Source organism: Anser brachyrhynchus, assembly GCF_964034855.1.
Source record: "Anser brachyrhynchus genome assembly, chromosome: Z".
In the NCBI taxonomy this organism is placed as follows: Eukaryota; Metazoa; Chordata; class Aves; order Anseriformes; family Anatidae; genus Anser; species Anser brachyrhynchus.
Genome location: NC_137697.1, coordinates 66,374,748 through 66,392,008, shown reverse-complemented (window position 1 = coordinate 66,392,008; position 17,261 = coordinate 66,374,748). Strand labels below are relative to the sequence as shown.

Genomic DNA, 17,261 nt, shown 5'->3' with positions numbered 1-17,261 from the left:
ACTGCAACACAGGGGGAACACAAAAGCTTCTGGACCAAGATGATTTACAGGTGGAATAATGGGAAATAAAAGCACTGGAAATAGGACAACTGTTCCTGGTTTAAAAATACCAGCAGTAAAAACTGCTTTCAGTTTTGTCTTTCCTGACTTCTCTAATGCTAAGGAGACTTGAATGTTTTTTTAAGACTTGGATAAATTTGACTAACACGTAAAAAAGTTTTTAAACTCAGTAATTGTTAAATGTTATTGTTCTTTCATTCTCTGTTGCTTAACACCCTGAAAAAGTCCAGACCATTTTTCTTCTACAGAGCAAAAAGTGTTCTATGCACTTGCAACTTGTCACATTTTAAACACAAACAATTTCTAATGGAATTGCATTAGGACTATCAGGAACAGTTTATGCTTATGCATTGTATTAGCTAAAATGGTACTTTTGGTACTTTCAACTGCTAAAAATAAAAAAGCATCTCAGTTAAAAAAAAAGAAATGCAAAAGGTCAGTTTTATCATGATTCCACTGTGAACAAAAAATGCATATTTAGGTGAAAGCAGTAGATAACTGAAAGTATGAATTGGAAATATTTGATTGTTTGTTTGGAAATAAACTATACATAGGTATTACTATACATTTTAAGAAGACTACACCCAGGTGAAGTCTGCTTCTGTCTTTATACACAGGAAAAATAGCAAAGAAGAAAAGAATCAACTTTCAGGACATCCCCATCATCATTCATTTACTGCATGGCAAAGTAAGGTAAAGCAGACTGTGCAAAATCCACCCCTCCCTGGAAGAGGGAATTGGATGTAATTCTCTTCATGGCTCCTAAGAACAGTATACTTATGATCTCTTTTTATCCCCACGGAAAACTTAGAAAACCTAGCAGTGATAATTTGTGGTACTTAGTGGTTAAAAATTCATTGTGAACTCCTTTGAAAGTAGCAGTTTTAATCCTTAACTAGCTGTGTTTTGAGTAAAACCACTCTTAGAAGACTAAACTACAAAGAATTATAAATCTACTGCAAAATTGACCTTTGACATATGTCACAAAGGCAAAGTAACGAAACAGTCATTCCTGAGCAATTTAAGGCTACAGGGAGATTATAAGAGAATTCAGTCCAGGTAAAAATACACCAACAAGGATACCATAATTAAGATCACATATGCTGCTAAACAGAGACTAGAATTTCCTAGTTCTTTCAAGTTATCTAACAGAAATTTTCCAGAACCCGACTGAGATTACCCAATACTTTGCAGGAGAAGAGTGTGTTATTTTGAACACATGCCCGCTGGCATTTGGAAAAAAAAAAAAAAAGAGACAGCTTTAGGTTTACAGTGAATTGTCAATTAATTATTTAAAGTACCATGTTCAGGTAGAATGGAAGCATTAATATAGGAGACATTTACCACTTGTCCTTTCACCATTTCTAGTGAATTGCTTAGCAATAGTATTTCAGTATCCAAAGGCAAAGCTGCACAAGAAACACTGTATTAAAAACTAATTTACTACTAATTAAATACTACATTACACTTTTATATCTAGATTTACCAGAAGAGTGTTTTACTGCTTTCTTACCATAGGAACAGCTCAGGAAAGGAGCCATATCCGTGAGGGAAAGTTGACTCTATCTGTCAAGGCGAAACATCAGAAATACGCTCTCGTGACTTCTTTTTGTTCCTGTTGTCTCCTCTGTTCTGGCTCAGTGAGGCTGAATGGTTCAAAGCACCACCACTACTTCTTCCCACCCACCCATACAGGCGAAATTAAGGCCTATCACCTTGACCGGGTGGGTCACCTGGTTAGCCACCTTCATGCTGAGTGGAAATCGTCACCCTTCTGGGATTGTGGAGAGTCATAAAAAGTAGGTATGTTAAATTTCTAAAGGATTCATTTTAAGAAAAAGAGTTATTAATTGTATTTAAAGAAGAAAACATATTGGGGGCAATTTTGTGATAGAATAGGAAAATTCTCTTTAAAATTGGCAGCCAAATGCTATCAAAAAAAGGAATCTTTCCTTGAGGCATTAAGAAATCTCTCTGGCTAAACTTGTTTTTGTCTGGGTTACCTACAGATAGAAAAATATATGTTTTAAATTTATTTGTTTAATCTTTCAGTTTTATTATTATTTTTCCCCCGTTTTAATTCCTTTTAAGCTCTTCCCTCATTAACATTTTTGTCTCCCACCCACCCCAGTGACTGTATAAATCCCAACAAAGGCTGACCCCGTCTCCTGGCAGTTCTGTTCCTCCAAGGCTCTGGTGCTGGGCTCTAGCCCTGCTTCTGACCCCACCACCTGCAGGCCCATGTCCTGGCCTTGCCTCACCTGCTCCCATCCCCAGGGAGGTGTCTGCTGCTTGCCTTGGCTGCCTCACTCCCTGATGGGGACACGGGATGGTTCTGGGCTGCCAGCCCACACCATGCACCCGTGGAACAGCCCCAGTGCTCCCCAGGCCCCAGCAGCCCCTGGCACCCTGGCATCTATTTTGGAAAATTCAACCCAGAAGATAGAGGAGAGATGTAAACTGGCACATCTCCTGTTGCTCTTTTAACAATTAAGCAACAGAGTGTCCCAAAAGAGTGGTTTATAGGGCAGAGGAGGTTTGTTTGTTTGTTTTATTTGTTTTCCACCATGCAGAACATCAGGCAGAAGGAACAGGAGAGACCATTTCTGAGTGAGAAACGGCCTCAATGTGAATGGTGCTCCTTGGATAGCGGAAATCTCCTCTAAGAGCACACCCTGTCCAGTGGTCAGATCTGGAGCTCTCTTCTCTCATTACATACCACCAACCCCAAACCCAGCTGTGCTGGGTGTGAATGGCAGGGTTTTGGTAACAGGGGAGGTTGCAGGGGTGGTTTCTATGGGTGCAATGGCCACTTCCAACAGACCCACTGTAGGACACAGCTGAGCCTGGCAGTGAAGATGCTGGCACCTCTGAGAAGAACACACTTCAGAAAGGATAGAAAACACTACACAGGCAGAAGAGCAAACAAAAAGTTTAAGAAACAGCAGCATGAGCACCAGGGTCATTGAAGGACATGCCAGAGCAGAGATTCCCCTGCAGCCCGTGGAGAGGCCCATGGTGGAGGACAGAAAAGCAGGAAGGAGCTGCAGAGATATGCTGTTACGGACTGCCTGCAGCCACCCATTCCCCATTTACTCAGAGGGACTAGGGAGGGCTGGGAGGGCAGCTGGGTATGAGGACAAGGGCTGAGGGGAAGGAGGTGGCAGATGAATTTCTCTTTTTGTTTTTTTTACTGATGGTTGAACTTGATGATCTTGAAGGTTTTTTACAACCTAGATGTTTCTATGGTTCTATGATCCTATCCAAGTCTATTTCAAATTACAATAAATTTAATTAATTTTCCTTAAGCCTATCATGTCTATTTTCAGCCTGTGGTAATTGGTAGGTGATTTGGTAAGTGATCTCCCTGCTCAACCCATGAATTTTTTCATCCTCTTTTCTCCCCTGCCCTGCTGAGGGGGGACAGTGAGAGAGCAGCTGGGAGTCATGTGGCTCTTAGCCAAAACAGATCCACTACAATAGGTAATGATTCCTCATTCCTGTTGTATTACGCTTGGGAGAAGTAAAGGTGGGGCACTGTATGTATTAGTATTACTTTTCTGTGAAGTATTTTAATATATCATAACCTGTATTTTTTTTTTTTACTGCATTCAGTAAGAACCAATAACCTTCTTCTTGAGCTTAATCCTTCCCCCTTCCTCTGCCCGTGAAATGAAGCCGAGCCTCCTAGCAGCTCCCACCAAACTTTATTACATTAACCACCTTTTGGAGGATGTGATTAACTTACTGTGGTCCTTGAAGGCTCTTCTAAGCCTTTTCAGTTTTTTAAGCTGAAAACCTAGAAAGGCTTTTCTTTTCCACAAGGTAACTCATAAATCTAAAGGCTAGAGTCTTCCATTAGTAACTGTGACCCTCATAACCTTAAACTGCTGTTTTAGTTTAATATATCTAAACTGACTGCAAAGTGTTCCTGCTTAGACAAGAATTCATTTCATAGGCTCAATGACTGGACAGTAAGAAGAAATTGACACTGTTATGCTTTGTTTCCATGAAGAGCTTAAAATGGAAACAGAAATACCGGTATTTCAAAGAATCCATAATTTGTTGAAAAAATTAAAGCAATTAGCATTTGAGAAAAAACAAACAAATAAACAAACCACCAAACAAAAACTACCAAGCTAAAACTACAACAAAACCCACACTTCTACAATGGAATTCAAAGAAAAAATTTCGTCCAGAAAATATTTATACATCACTCTCTTCAAAAAAGGGCTGTTGATCCATATTGAAAAGGTTTTGTTTTGTTTTGTTTTCTACTAGAGTGGGATGCCCCTGCTTAATAAGAACAGGTAACTGCATTCAAAAAGAGGAGAGAAATAAGAATATCAAGTGCCTTTGCTGTACCTGAATGACATCCAATCGCCTCTGTGAGAAGAGCTAAAGAGGATGGCTATACACCTGCCTGTTCTGAAACTCTATAAAACGAGAATTTACTCAGAAAGACGGTAAGTATTTTTGCAAAACCACTGGTTGTACCTTCCTACCATATAGAGGAAAGTTAATGCTCTTAGTTACGGTCTTTTGAAAATCTCAAACACAAAGTTATATGAAAATTTCTTATATGTCTCCTTCACAAAGACCTTTTGAGTCAGTGAGCTAAAATTTTGGGAAACGAACTCTCTTTGAAGAAGTACTTTTTCATCTTCTGTTTTACAACAGCTCACATCAGAGTCCAAATCAATTTTGTCTCCTGAAAATCCCAGGACTTCCCCAGTAATTGCAGCTAGTATCCCACCAAACTGCAAGGACCAGTTAGCTGGTTAGTATTGTTGTTTTTTTTTTGCCAATTCTGGCACAAAATTTCTTGTGGCTCACCTGAGCTCCTTAGTAAAACAGCAGGCAGGAAAAGGTGAGCCCTGGTTTTAAGGTAAACTTGGTTTACAGTCACAGATAGTCATCAGAGACCCCCATTCTTTTCTTCAATGCAATTTTTTTTTTTTTTTTTAAGAATATTTTTCACTGGAAAACATTTGAACCACTCAGTTTGTCCTGTAAGACACTCATGGTACAAAATTCTGTTTAGTTCAGAATTTCTCTGTAAGCTCCCCATACTGAGCATGTAACAGATTTTCCTGTAGACCACACCAGCACGTGCTAGCAGAAAGCCAGGTGGAGTTTCCTCATTCTCTGTTTCTCATCCACCCTGGGCCAGGAGCCAGATTGTGAGTGTATATTCAACAGCTGCAATTCTACTTATGAAATGGGTAAGAAGCATAAAAGGGCAATTTAAGGCACCTGAAGCATGCAGAAATTCTGCATCTGTCGGCTGCAAAACTAACTAGCAGATGTCCTCTGGTGATTGTAAATGGGTCTTTCCATCCTTGTCAAAGTTCCCAGCAAAAACTGCTGAAAAAAGTTCCTCTTAGGGGGTAAGTTGTTGCTAACATAGGAAGGTGTAATTTCAATTTCCACCTCTCTGCACCAGCTTTATTGACTTCTTCTCCTGTACCCAGATGGATTAACATTAAACAGTTCTGGAGTAATCTCAAAGAAAATCAGCAGGCTGCCAGAATGATTTGAAATTGCAATCTATATTCATAGCACAATGATATATGAAAACTGCTTATGTGTGCTTTTCACAAAGATCTTTTTGGTTAATGAGCTAAATGTATGGGGAAGAAAACTCTCTCTTTAAAGATACTTGTGCCTATTCTGTTTTGCAACAGTCAACATCAGTCTTGCTTCCAAACAAATAAACAAAAGAGTGTGCAATGGCATCTCATCTCATGTGAGTAAGACAGTATTAATATAAGCTGCCTTCAGCTCTGAATATCAGAGCTAGGAATAGAGTAAAGCCTATTAATAAATGTTATCTATTCAGCCCCCAAGTTGATTAAGCCAATTCTATTTTTTTTTCCTGAGGTATATTAATCTTTCAAAGTTTCTCACTACACTAATTTTCTCATATATCATAACTTTGCAATAAACACCAAACAAACTGAGTAAAGGTGAATCTACAAATTCTGGGCATAATTTTGTCATCTTTACACTGTGCTAAGCTCCATAGACCTTACCAGGTTTGACAGATTCACGTCAGTCAGACCATAAGATAGGCTCTGTCCCTAAAGATGCATTCCCCATACTAGGAGCATCTTTGATTTATGGGCAGAGTTGCCTGCATTTTTACTATGCAGCATATCAATAACATACATAATAGGAATTGCACATATGGTGAAATTGCAGAATACATTGGATTTACTGTTCAGGCATCAGTTGTGTATAGATGGCATATGCCACAGAATCAATGCTTCTGAGACATCAGTCTCACTGCATACATAATCTACTGATACATGCTGGCACAGTGAGTCAGTGTAATGTGCCTTGAAAGTGTCAGAAATATTGCGCAAGTACATTGACTGCACTACTTTCAAAAAGAATGAGGCCCTGAATATAGTTGCTGTAAATGGTCAGTAGGTCTCACTGGGATGATTTCTGGAAGTGTCATTTTTTTTATAAACTATTAGATTTTATTTGATGAAATTTTCAGTTGACAGGAAAAAAGAACAATGTTTTCAAAAGAGCAGAACTAATTAGTCCCATGGAAGACAACATGTGGTGACTTCAGGGATAAAATTCAGCGGCTTTTTTTTTTTTTTTTTTTTTCAGCACTCAACAATACTGTCCCCTGGCTTATATTTGAACAGCAAAGGAAAAAAGTTTTCCATTACTAACTGATGTTAATAGGGAAGTTATTCTGAAGCTTTGATATTATCAAAAAGACTAGGTGACTTACTCTTGTTAACAAGTCAGACATTAAAGGAGATGACTGGGCAGCATTTTCATAGCTTTCTCAGAAGAAGCACAATAAAGTAACACATAATTATCTACGGGTATTGTAAATGTACATTCCAGTTTTTATTCCATGTACAAAGGGGAAAAGAAAAAAAGGACTAATTTAAACTAATGTGCATTTGTCACAATGCTATCCTAAAGAATTGTCCATTCTGTCCGGCCTTCTGACTTGTAGAAATACCACCCTCTGAAGTTTTGAAAGAAAGTACTCTATAGTTGACGATCTATTTGTTTCCTTTCTTCCCTTATTCTATCTCCACTAGTATTTTTCCAAAATATGTCTTTGACTACTCTTTTAATTGGGAAGTTTTTTAATTTTTATGTTATGCTAGGATTGTAATTAAATCTGCTTACATCACTGTAATTGCATGCTGGCAAATAAGAAACATTTATGAATTATTTAGGCAATGGCTGCTCACATGAATTACAAAATCAGAGTAGGAAAAAAATTCACAGCAACACAAACCACAGTGTAAGACCATTAATTATTATTATTATTATTATTTTAATTTACCCCTTTCTGAACCTAATAATAATAGTAATAATAATAATTTTCCCTAATGATATTCTTAAGACATCAATGGAAACTAAGCAAGTACTCTGTTCATTGTAGTCTACTTGTGCTGGTTATTAAAAATATTCTGATAATATTTACTGGCAGTAGCAATCAAATGAAAACTGTTCTGTGATAAACTGTGCAGTGATATCCATTTCTAGGATGCTTGCATAGTAGCAGGAAGCCTGCTGAGTGCTCTGGATTGTCTTTCTCTCACAATGTCAAAACACAGGGGGGAAATGTTTTGCTCAATGAGCACATAATTATCCAGATGTGAGCAGTATTTACTCTTCTTTGCTGACAATAGATCTGGCCTTCACATTGAATTATCATTTGGCTTTTGCCTGTTTCTCATTTGTGAAGTGTAAGACTGAGTTATTTTTTATGATTGCTCTGATAAACCATTCTTAAATTGAAATATATGGCTCAAATCTGTGGGTCTGTATTTCAGGAGTTAAATATTCTCAGTTGGGATTTACCACTCCTGTCAAATTAAAAATGTTTTATGCTTTCAAGGATACATGTACACATTGACAGAATAAATTGTGCCATATATATGCAACATTTAATTTCTTTGTAAAGAAACAATACCTTCAAATTACTCTCCATATAAATATGGAGACACACACATAAACAAACATGTTTTAATGTTAATAAAAGCATTGTTGAATACATGGTAGTTGGGTTTACCAAACATTTTCTGCAGTTTCCATGGTTCTAGCTAAGACAGTCAAAGAATCAGGTACCTGACTGTCAGTGGGCTTTGCTGATTCCACTATCAAGTTCAGAGAAGTGCCAAAACCAACTGAAAATACTTCTATGATCCTCCAAATCTGACTGGCAGTTGCTAGCTAATTCATTTCAGTGTGCCAAAGTAATTAGCAAAAAACTGGCATATAAAAGAAATTCTACATGGAACATCTAAGATACATGTATTTTGCCAAAACAAAGGTTGTATCTGTATTGCATACTTCAGATGCACACACCTTTAGGTATACAGACACAAATACACGTATATACTCTATATATGTGTATGTCTGTCTGTCTTTCAAGAAGAAACTGGGCATGTCTTCATAATCCTACTCAGCAAGGTACACAATTCCCTGATACCTCCCGCAACAGCTGTTGACAGGCAATACCCAATGTGAACTATGATACCTATGTACATGCTTCAGATTTCAAGATTAGCTCAGTTGTACCTGCTTAAGACATCTCTACATCTGCTCCATTTCATGGCATAAAAGTACAAACTGATTCAATTAGGATAAAAATTTAAACACAGTACCATTTAAATAAAGCTGTCTTCTCCCTTAGTCTTCTGCCAGTCTGTCTAAAGAATTCCTAATTTTACAGTGTTTTTTTTTTTCTTCCCCATCTGTCCTTATACTACATTAACAGCACTCTAAAAAACATCATAGGTGATTAGTCATATGCTTGCATGGTATATAACTGCATAAAGAAGTGTAGCTACTATAATAGGTTTGTGTTTCTTAAGAATGAAGCAATGAAAAACAAGTTTAGAGGAAAATTCAACATTTTGTTTCTGAATTAGTCATATTTACCTCATTCCTCTACTACAGAAACTTAAGCTTTGGACTACCATTTAAGAGGACAGTCTCTATAACAAAAGGCTTGTACATTAGTTTTAAAAGACACCATGTATTTATTCTTTCATTTCTTTTGAGTCATTGAGGGTTTAAACACTCTTAAGGATTGAGTTCTAAAAATCAGACTTTGGTGAAACAGTTGAAGTGCTTTTTCTCTGCAAATGTAGTTAAAAAGATAACGATACTGTGGGAGTTCAGACACCTATGAGAGGGGGAACGTTTGATCTACACTTTTTTTTTTTATTATTACTTATTTAAAAAGACAGAAAAATAGTGATTTTGGCAGTGTTTTTCATAGACCGTTTTGCTCAATGATTCACACCAAATTATTTTTAATAACTACTTAGTCTGTATATCTCCTTCACTTTTGAGAGGATGTTGCCTTGTGTCTGTGTTTCTTAAGGAACCCTAGCAGAAAGTGATTGTGAGATGGCGTCTTAGCAAGAAGTTGTGGGGACAAAGTCTGTGGCCAAGATTCCCTCACTTGCTTATCTGATGGATCAAAATACCCAGTACTGGGTATGTCCTCCCTTTTTTTCATGCAACTTTGGGTATTTCAAACTCCATGACTTTGTCTGCAAAATCATTCTTTCTGATGAACGATTTACCACACAGCTTCAAGAAACAAAGATTAAAAGAAGTGAAATTTTTCCAAATAAATATCAGATACACATAGCCAAAGAGAAAAAAAAAAAAAAAAAGGAAAAAAAAAAGATAATAGTTATTTGTATTACACTTGTAACTAATATAACTATCACAGAATGGAAAGCTGAGGAAAAAAGTTTTTTCAATGACTCAGTCACTGGATAGATACCCAGGCCAAGGGAGATCCTATGGAAAGTCTGGGGGAGAGGACAGACTCAGCTTGGGCTTCTTGCCAGTCTGTCAGCAGACTGCAATTTCTAGAACAGCAATTTTTTCATAAAGATTTTTTTTTTTTCATCTGATGGATCAAGAGTGGGAATCTTCAGCTCTCAGCACTAAAATTTTATTTTGTATTGCTTTACCTCTTTCCAAAAATTAACTTCAAAAAACATGTTGCATTCTTGCTGGTAAAAGCAGATGGGCAGGGAACATAATATTACTGCCTGAACAGCTCTAGCATAAACAAAGTGGTCACTTTCCTTTCAATGCAAACTCCTCGTAATTCATTGTAATATCTTATCTCTCCATCTCTTCATCAAAGAGAAAGAGGCATTCATACATGCATGGTATTATTAGCAATAAGACTCTAATGAGACATTATTTTATAAAGACTTAAATTGAAAACTGTCTATGACTTCTGATTAATAGCTCTAACAGTCACAATCATCCATACATTTGTAAAATCAAGTTACCCATTTATATATATTTCATTTTTAGCATGTGCCGTACTGAAGTTAAACAATATTGTTTGCTAAATGCTGCATTTGCTTTCTATTGATTCAGTTTCAAGAGCGCCTTGAGGTTATTCTGCAGCAAGCATAATATACATACCTGTTATTATAATCAAAATTGACTACAGTTCAGTGGTATTCAGTGGTCATTTACTAGCAATGCGTAAGGTTTTTTTTCCAGTGATTTCTACAGTTTACACATACTACCGATTTTTATGTTCTGCTATTTCATTTTAATACAGCCATTATCAGGAATATCATACCCAAGACTCTTTTTTATGAATAATATTTTTCTTTCCTTAGATAAAAATGTTGAAAGGATGCGATGACCAGTATGTTATGAGCCAGCCATAAATGTGAAAACTGTAAATGAAATAAGGAACTACTGTTTAGAATGAAAACACATAAAAGGATACTTTTATATCTCCACTCCACTGTCAGGATGAATTTATCCAGAGATTTCTCTGGTTTTCTACAATGATGGCAAATACTTGAGAGCTGAAGGTGGAAATAGAAGTTGTTAAACTAAAGGTAATTCACATAAAGTGGGCAGATACACAGTCTGCTGCCTATCTGTGTAGCCTCACCAAGAGCCAAGAAAGACTCCTCAACAGGTGCTCTCATCCTTGACCGTGGATGCCCCACTGAACCAGCCAAGCAGGTTGTTGCATTCTCAGTCTAGTCTCAAAATGATAAGTGAATTTTTAACTTTTTGCTTCTTTCTGTAGGAATGACACCAACAAAGAAAAACTTAAAAAGACTATTCAGTAATGCTTTTCAGGCACAGAGGATTTGAGAGGCGTGCTGGCTAGACGTAGTACAAAAAGGAGCCATACAGAGTCACACACATCACTGGGCCATTGACTGTAACAGTGTGTATTCTGTGAAGAACAATTACCCTTTAGTGAGCACACAACTCGTGCCCCAGAAAACTGTGGCTCATATTTTTAAATGGCATATCCAACTGAAACATATCTGTATGACTGGCAAGAAGGAAGCAGATTAGGATCTCTCTCTTATGCTTTTTGGGAACTTGCTCGTTTTACTACTAATAAGAATGACTCCACTGCTCAGCTCTATGACATCTCACTTTGTATCACCCTTAGTGGGATTAGAAAAAAACATGCTTTTGGTGCATCTACAGACTCATCCCAATGCATGTATGAGACCTGGAGCCATGCAAGGTTACAAAAAACTTGGAGACAGTTAGAGAAGCAAAGCTTCATAACCTTTATCATTTATTTGAATCACGTGTGTGTGCATAACAGTGTGGGGGAAGCTATCTGCAGAAGTGAGGCCTTGGAAACCCTTCTGTAAGATAACCTAATGTCAAGACTGAATGTTCACTGGTTAACAACAAACATAAAGCAAGATACCGTTGATTCATAAATGGCATTTTTCTGGTACCACAGTAGTCATCACCATTAAAAAGTCAGTTACTACCAAATCACTGGACGATAGTCAGAGATGACAATTGTTGCTCTGCGTGTTGGAAACAGGAAGTAAACCTGATGGTTTTGCAGGTCAAAACCCAAAAATAAAACTTGGCATTTTGTGCAAATAGCATGTCTTTACATATTTAAGTGCAGTGCCTTGTTTGAAGAAACAGCAGGATCCAACCTGGTTGCCAGAGGCCAGAACTGACAGGGCACAGTCTGGGACACACTGTGCCAGCAGCAGGTTTGGAGTCTGGCACACTCACTGAGCGCCATCCTACTGCTTGGCAGTCATGTACCTGGCAGCTCCAGCGGGATGTGCAAAGGGTGCTGGCTGAGATGCTCGTCTCTGGTGTTGGCCGCTGCTTGCCCAGGTAGTGAAGGTAATGCAGCAGTTTCAATCCAGAAGCACAGAGGTGCTCTGGCTGGAATATTTATCTCTGGCAAAAAGAGACAGGGAAAAGAGTCTCTGCTGCTGCCAGAGGCTCTTTATTTACATTTTGCTGACCAAAGATAGCTATAATGTCGCCCGAACATTACTATAATCCTCCATCTGAATCATTACACATATTTTCTTTTCCTTGGAAACTTGTGGCTATCCCTTCGCACTCTGCAACTCAGTCCTGTATATGTAGTATCTGGGAGTTCTATCAATCAATAGTGAAATGTTTCACTGCTCCCACAGAAAAACAGTGACTTCTATTTAGGACACTCCGTGTGCAAGTTTCAAAATTAAATTCTTGCTTTCAGTTTTCTATATATAATTTCCATGACGTACTGCAAAGGCTCACAGTTTTATTCTACATTGGAATGAAAGCAAGACTTGCAATCAAAGCATGTTCACAAGCACAGTTTTATTCTAGATCATAATGGTTGTCCAGTTTAGTCATTCCTGTACGTTCAGTCCCACTGATCTCTTAGTAAGCATTCAAATCATAACCACTACTGGCAAGAAGACAAGAGCATAAATGGGATCAGAAAGCAAATTCCTTCTCTCCCCTGTGTTGTATTTGCCCAGGCTGGAGCTGAATTAGGCAGAGAACCATTCTGTGTTATGCCAAACCAGGTTGCTGCCACCTACGTTGCACATTATCACTTACTTGCCAGTTCCTGTTGGCCAGTTCTTTGCCAACCACTCTCCCAAAAAGTCCTTCTCTGACAATACCAAATAGAAAGTACATTATCTGAAAATTGGCTTGCACTATACATACATACAGGTCCCCTCTTGCATTTGAAAAGCCAGGTGTTCTACACATGTGGAGGCAAAGACTGGATGTAGTGGATAGCTAACATCAAGCTATTACAGCAGCAAGACCTTTAGGTGGCTATAGCGTCATTAATGTCTGCACTAACATGTATGATGGAGAAAGATGTAATGTGGGCATGAAACAGGCTTCATTGCAATAGGGGAATGGAGACTGGGGACTGCTGCAATTGCACACCATGCTTCAGAATTGAGTTGAATATCTGGAACATCTATGACCAAAGACATTTCCATCTTCTAGATAGATGCAGTACACAGAGCAACTTTTTACTTCACTCCATGGAAGGAGCCTCTATGAGAGTCTTTGTGATAGGGTGTCTGAACAGCAGTTTTAAGGTGAAATATTTCAGTCCCCTTGAACACTGGATGTTGTTTTCCTACTGTAAAGTAGCCCTGGTGTTGTCAGCTTTGACAATTTTATTCTGATGGTTGGTGTATTTTTAAAGTCTCAGCTGCAGTAATTTTGTCTCATTTGAGAATTAAGCCTCCATATAAAACAGAACTCATAGATTTTTGTTCTTCTGGCTGCAGAGTATGTATGCATATATTTGACCCTTATGAGATCTAATTGGACCAGTAAAGAAGACTAATAAAAGTTCTATCTACTAAAGTGTATCATGGTTTTTGAATGTTCAGATCTGAACAGTCTGATATTCATCCTTGTATAGCCAATTAGTCCAAAGTTTGTAGCTCTTAAATCCAGTAAGTAGGACAGAAATATTCTTTTGTACTGGTTCCCCATGGCAAGAAAGTGAGAAATATTATGGTGATACCTAACATAAAAGCTGTATTACTACAATACCTAATCAGTCACACACAGGAAAGAACCTCAAAGGTTATACCAACTGCAACAGAAATGTGAATGAATGAAAGAATAAGCAAAGCCTCCTGCAGCCTTCTGAGATTTTCTGCTTGTGAAAACCCATGTGGATTTAACAGCTGGACTTACTGTTAAGCTTGATTATGCTATGTTCAACATATAATGAAAGAGAGGTATTGAATAGAGAGCAATGAGAAACTTACACTTTGACACGACTTGTGTGCCAAAATGATCACCCTTCAGCTGTGAAAATTGCTTTTGTTTTCATCAACAATTTCATTCAACAAAGCAAAAAGACTGACGTAAAAACAAAAAAAAAATGCCACCCTGTTTAACTTTTCCTCAGAAGAACGGAAAACAGGATTATTATTATTATTATTACCATTTTTTTTCTTTAATGTAGTTGATATTTTTTTCTATATGTGAATGAATCTGGGACTGATACTTAATTGCTTTGTAAGAAGTGCCTTACTAAACGGGCCGCATCTTCACTTCTTGGATGCACAGGGTCACATGCTGAAGGGACCTGGCTGTCCATGGTCCAGCTGCTTCTCATAGTCCTTCAAGTCATTCACTTGAAGAGCAAGTTCAAACTCAAGCCTTTTTGACTCAGAGAGGTAAAAATATTGTGGCACCCCAGCTACACAGGTGGCCACATGAAAGCTTTCAAGAGAGAGCATTCCCTGACCTGTCATCCCATCTAAAAGAAACAAGCTCAGATTCTCCACCAGCAGTAGATTCAACCTGGAAATTTCCAGCACAAGGACTTGTTCTGAGGCTCTGCAAGTCAGGCTCAGCACCCGCAAGCTCAGTGCAGTGCCCAGGTGGAGAGGTGCTCTCCAGTGCCATTCTGCATCTGCATCTGTTGCCAGGAGTCACTACTGCCTGCTCCACCATGCCCCTGCAAAACATTTCACTCTACCCTACTGCAAGTGAAGTAGCAGGGGGAAGAGTCCCTGGACTGAAAGGTTTGTTGTTTTCAAGCCCAGAAAACTTCTTTCTGGTCTGTCTTCATTTAACAATGGAGAATCAGTCAGGGTGTCCCTCCTACCAGGGCTATGCCACTGTCCCTAACCTTTTTCTGTATTATTAGACTATATATTATGGGGCAAAGAGGCTGAGGCAATTGCAACAAATATATAAGTACATACTAAGATTTTCTTTATCTTTTACACCCGAATATCCATAAAAGGCATCTGTTCTATGGAGAGTGATATTAATTTGGAATGACTAGAAATCTTCACTGCTGGGTCCTGCATTCCCTTTTGAGGGTGTTCTCCCCACTGCAGCTGAATGTCCTTGAATTCACAAACTGCAAAGTGATATACAATGTTATTGGTAAAAAAGTATGTGCAGGCCATGGTTATCACTGCAGGACACGAGTTGCACCGAGATGAAGACAGTCTTTTCTACTTCCCAGTTTGAGAGGACAGTATTGCCCCTCCCCCCCCCCCCCCTTTTTTTTTAAGTATCATTCTTTCATTGGTTTCTTCTTCTGTGCAACTGCATTAACCCAAAGCACATCAGAATTTCATTCTCTTACTATTTTCAACACAACATTATTTCAAAACAAAACAAACATTATTTAACTTCTATCAAGCGACTTCAGGTGGTATAAGGGATGACATACTACTGCATATGCCCTTTCATGAGGAAATGCATATTAGAAAAGTACATGGCATATTTTGGCTCCAGTTAGGATGCTTTAGATGAGTTTTCTTGGAAGGAAGCTAAGGAAGTAGAAAATATAAACTGACAGTTTTGTGGTACTGATACAATTCCCTTGAAGAATGTTTCTTGGACATTACATTAAGCCTGAAAACTGCTTCCTTGCCAACAGAAGTGACAGCTTTAGAGAAGAATTAACTGTAAGCAGTTATCCTTCTCTTTTCATTGTTATATAACTATTAACAAAGACATTGAAACAAACTATGAGATGCTGTCATTCACAAGTGTTTGCACAATGTTCCTCAGCGTCTAATTTCACTTTTACAGAACTCAGTGTTGAGCTCTTAATTACAACCATGTGACTGCCAAGACACGATTTAGCAAAAATCACTACCACTAACAAGAACAGAATACAAAGTAGGAGAGATTATGCACTTCAGTGTGTATGGATGGATTGACACTCCTGTTTATACCATAGGTATTCCCCCACTTTAAAAAGCAAGTTTCTCATCAGATATGTTAATAATTGAAATGAGGAGAAAAAAAAAAAAAAAAAAAGGCCCCAAGTTTTCTTGTAAACTTCAGGAAAATCTAACAACCCCCCCCCAAAAAGCCTAGAATAGATTAAAAAATTCACAAATTTCACACCACTAGTAATTTTTTAAGTACTGCAAGCTCAAAGGACTATCTGCATTTTGAAAACTAAGTATCAGTGCTAAGTATGAATCATAACATCACTTTGTCTCTGTCTCTCTCTCCTTTCCTTTTAAAAAGGCAATAAATGGTTAGAATTCTAGATTTCATAGTATATATTTTATATTATGGCCACTGGAAGTTGACTAAGAAATTTTCCCTCCACCATATTGATTCTCAGCATTGAAATGAACCTTTCAATAATGAACAATAATAATAATAAAAAAACACAAACAAACAAACAAACAAAAAAACCCACTGAATTATCTCTTCACTTCTTCTTCTATTCTTTTTGCTAGAAATGGTTATCTTTCGGCAACAGCCTCCTTGATGTAGGCAAATGACACCTTCAGCTTTATACTGAGACATGAAACTGGTTCATGCAGATTCTTGCTTTCACAAAGTTTAGTTCCTCTTCATGGTCACTAAAAAGGACCATTTTATGGACATGTCTGCATGAAGGTATTTATGCAAGTCAAGGTGAAGAAAATGGCTGCCGGATCAAGCCATTTTAAAGAAATTTGAGATGTGAAACTGGAAATAAGTTTTCATTTTCTTTCTATACTTTTATTAGACTTTATGCATGTGTTTATACATCTGGGATGAATAAATACCAATGAAATTAAGGGAAGATTAAAAAATATCAATTATTTCCCAGTCTCAAAATAAAGATTATCAGACCTCTGTGAATATCTGGAGGGCTGGGCAGAAAAGGCTCCAAAGATGTCTCAGTGTCCCAGACTTAAAACAGGGTCTGACCCTCATTTTTGAGAACTGCTCCCCACCAAGTTGAGCTGTGAGCTACAGAAGACTTAGTAGGTCCTTAGTAGGTGAAAGGTTATACACATAATCAGACACAAACTGAGGTGTTTTAAATGTCAATTTTCTAGCTTTATGGTTTCTCCAAAATACTCTTCTCTTCACAACACCAGATGAAGAGATCAAATGGCCAGATGACCTGTAAAATA

At 37.9% G+C, this 17,261-nt stretch overlaps 1 protein-coding gene across 19 annotated transcripts in view; it reads right to left on the bottom strand.

The window, feature by feature from the left end:
* The window catches only part of LINGO2 (leucine rich repeat and Ig domain containing 2), a 537,865-nt gene that overhangs the window by 277,049 nt on the left and 243,555 nt on the right, over positions 1–17,261 (bottom strand). Inside the window, exon 16 of one of the 19 annotated variants that reach the window (XR_013943646.1) lies at positions 17,116–17,251. The exons of the other annotated variants lie outside the window; for them this stretch is intronic. The gene's annotated coding sequence lies outside the window, so the exon portion shown is untranslated. Of the gene's footprint in view, positions 1–17,115; positions 17,252–17,261 lie in introns of those variants that run through there. 19 annotated transcript variants of the gene reach the window in all.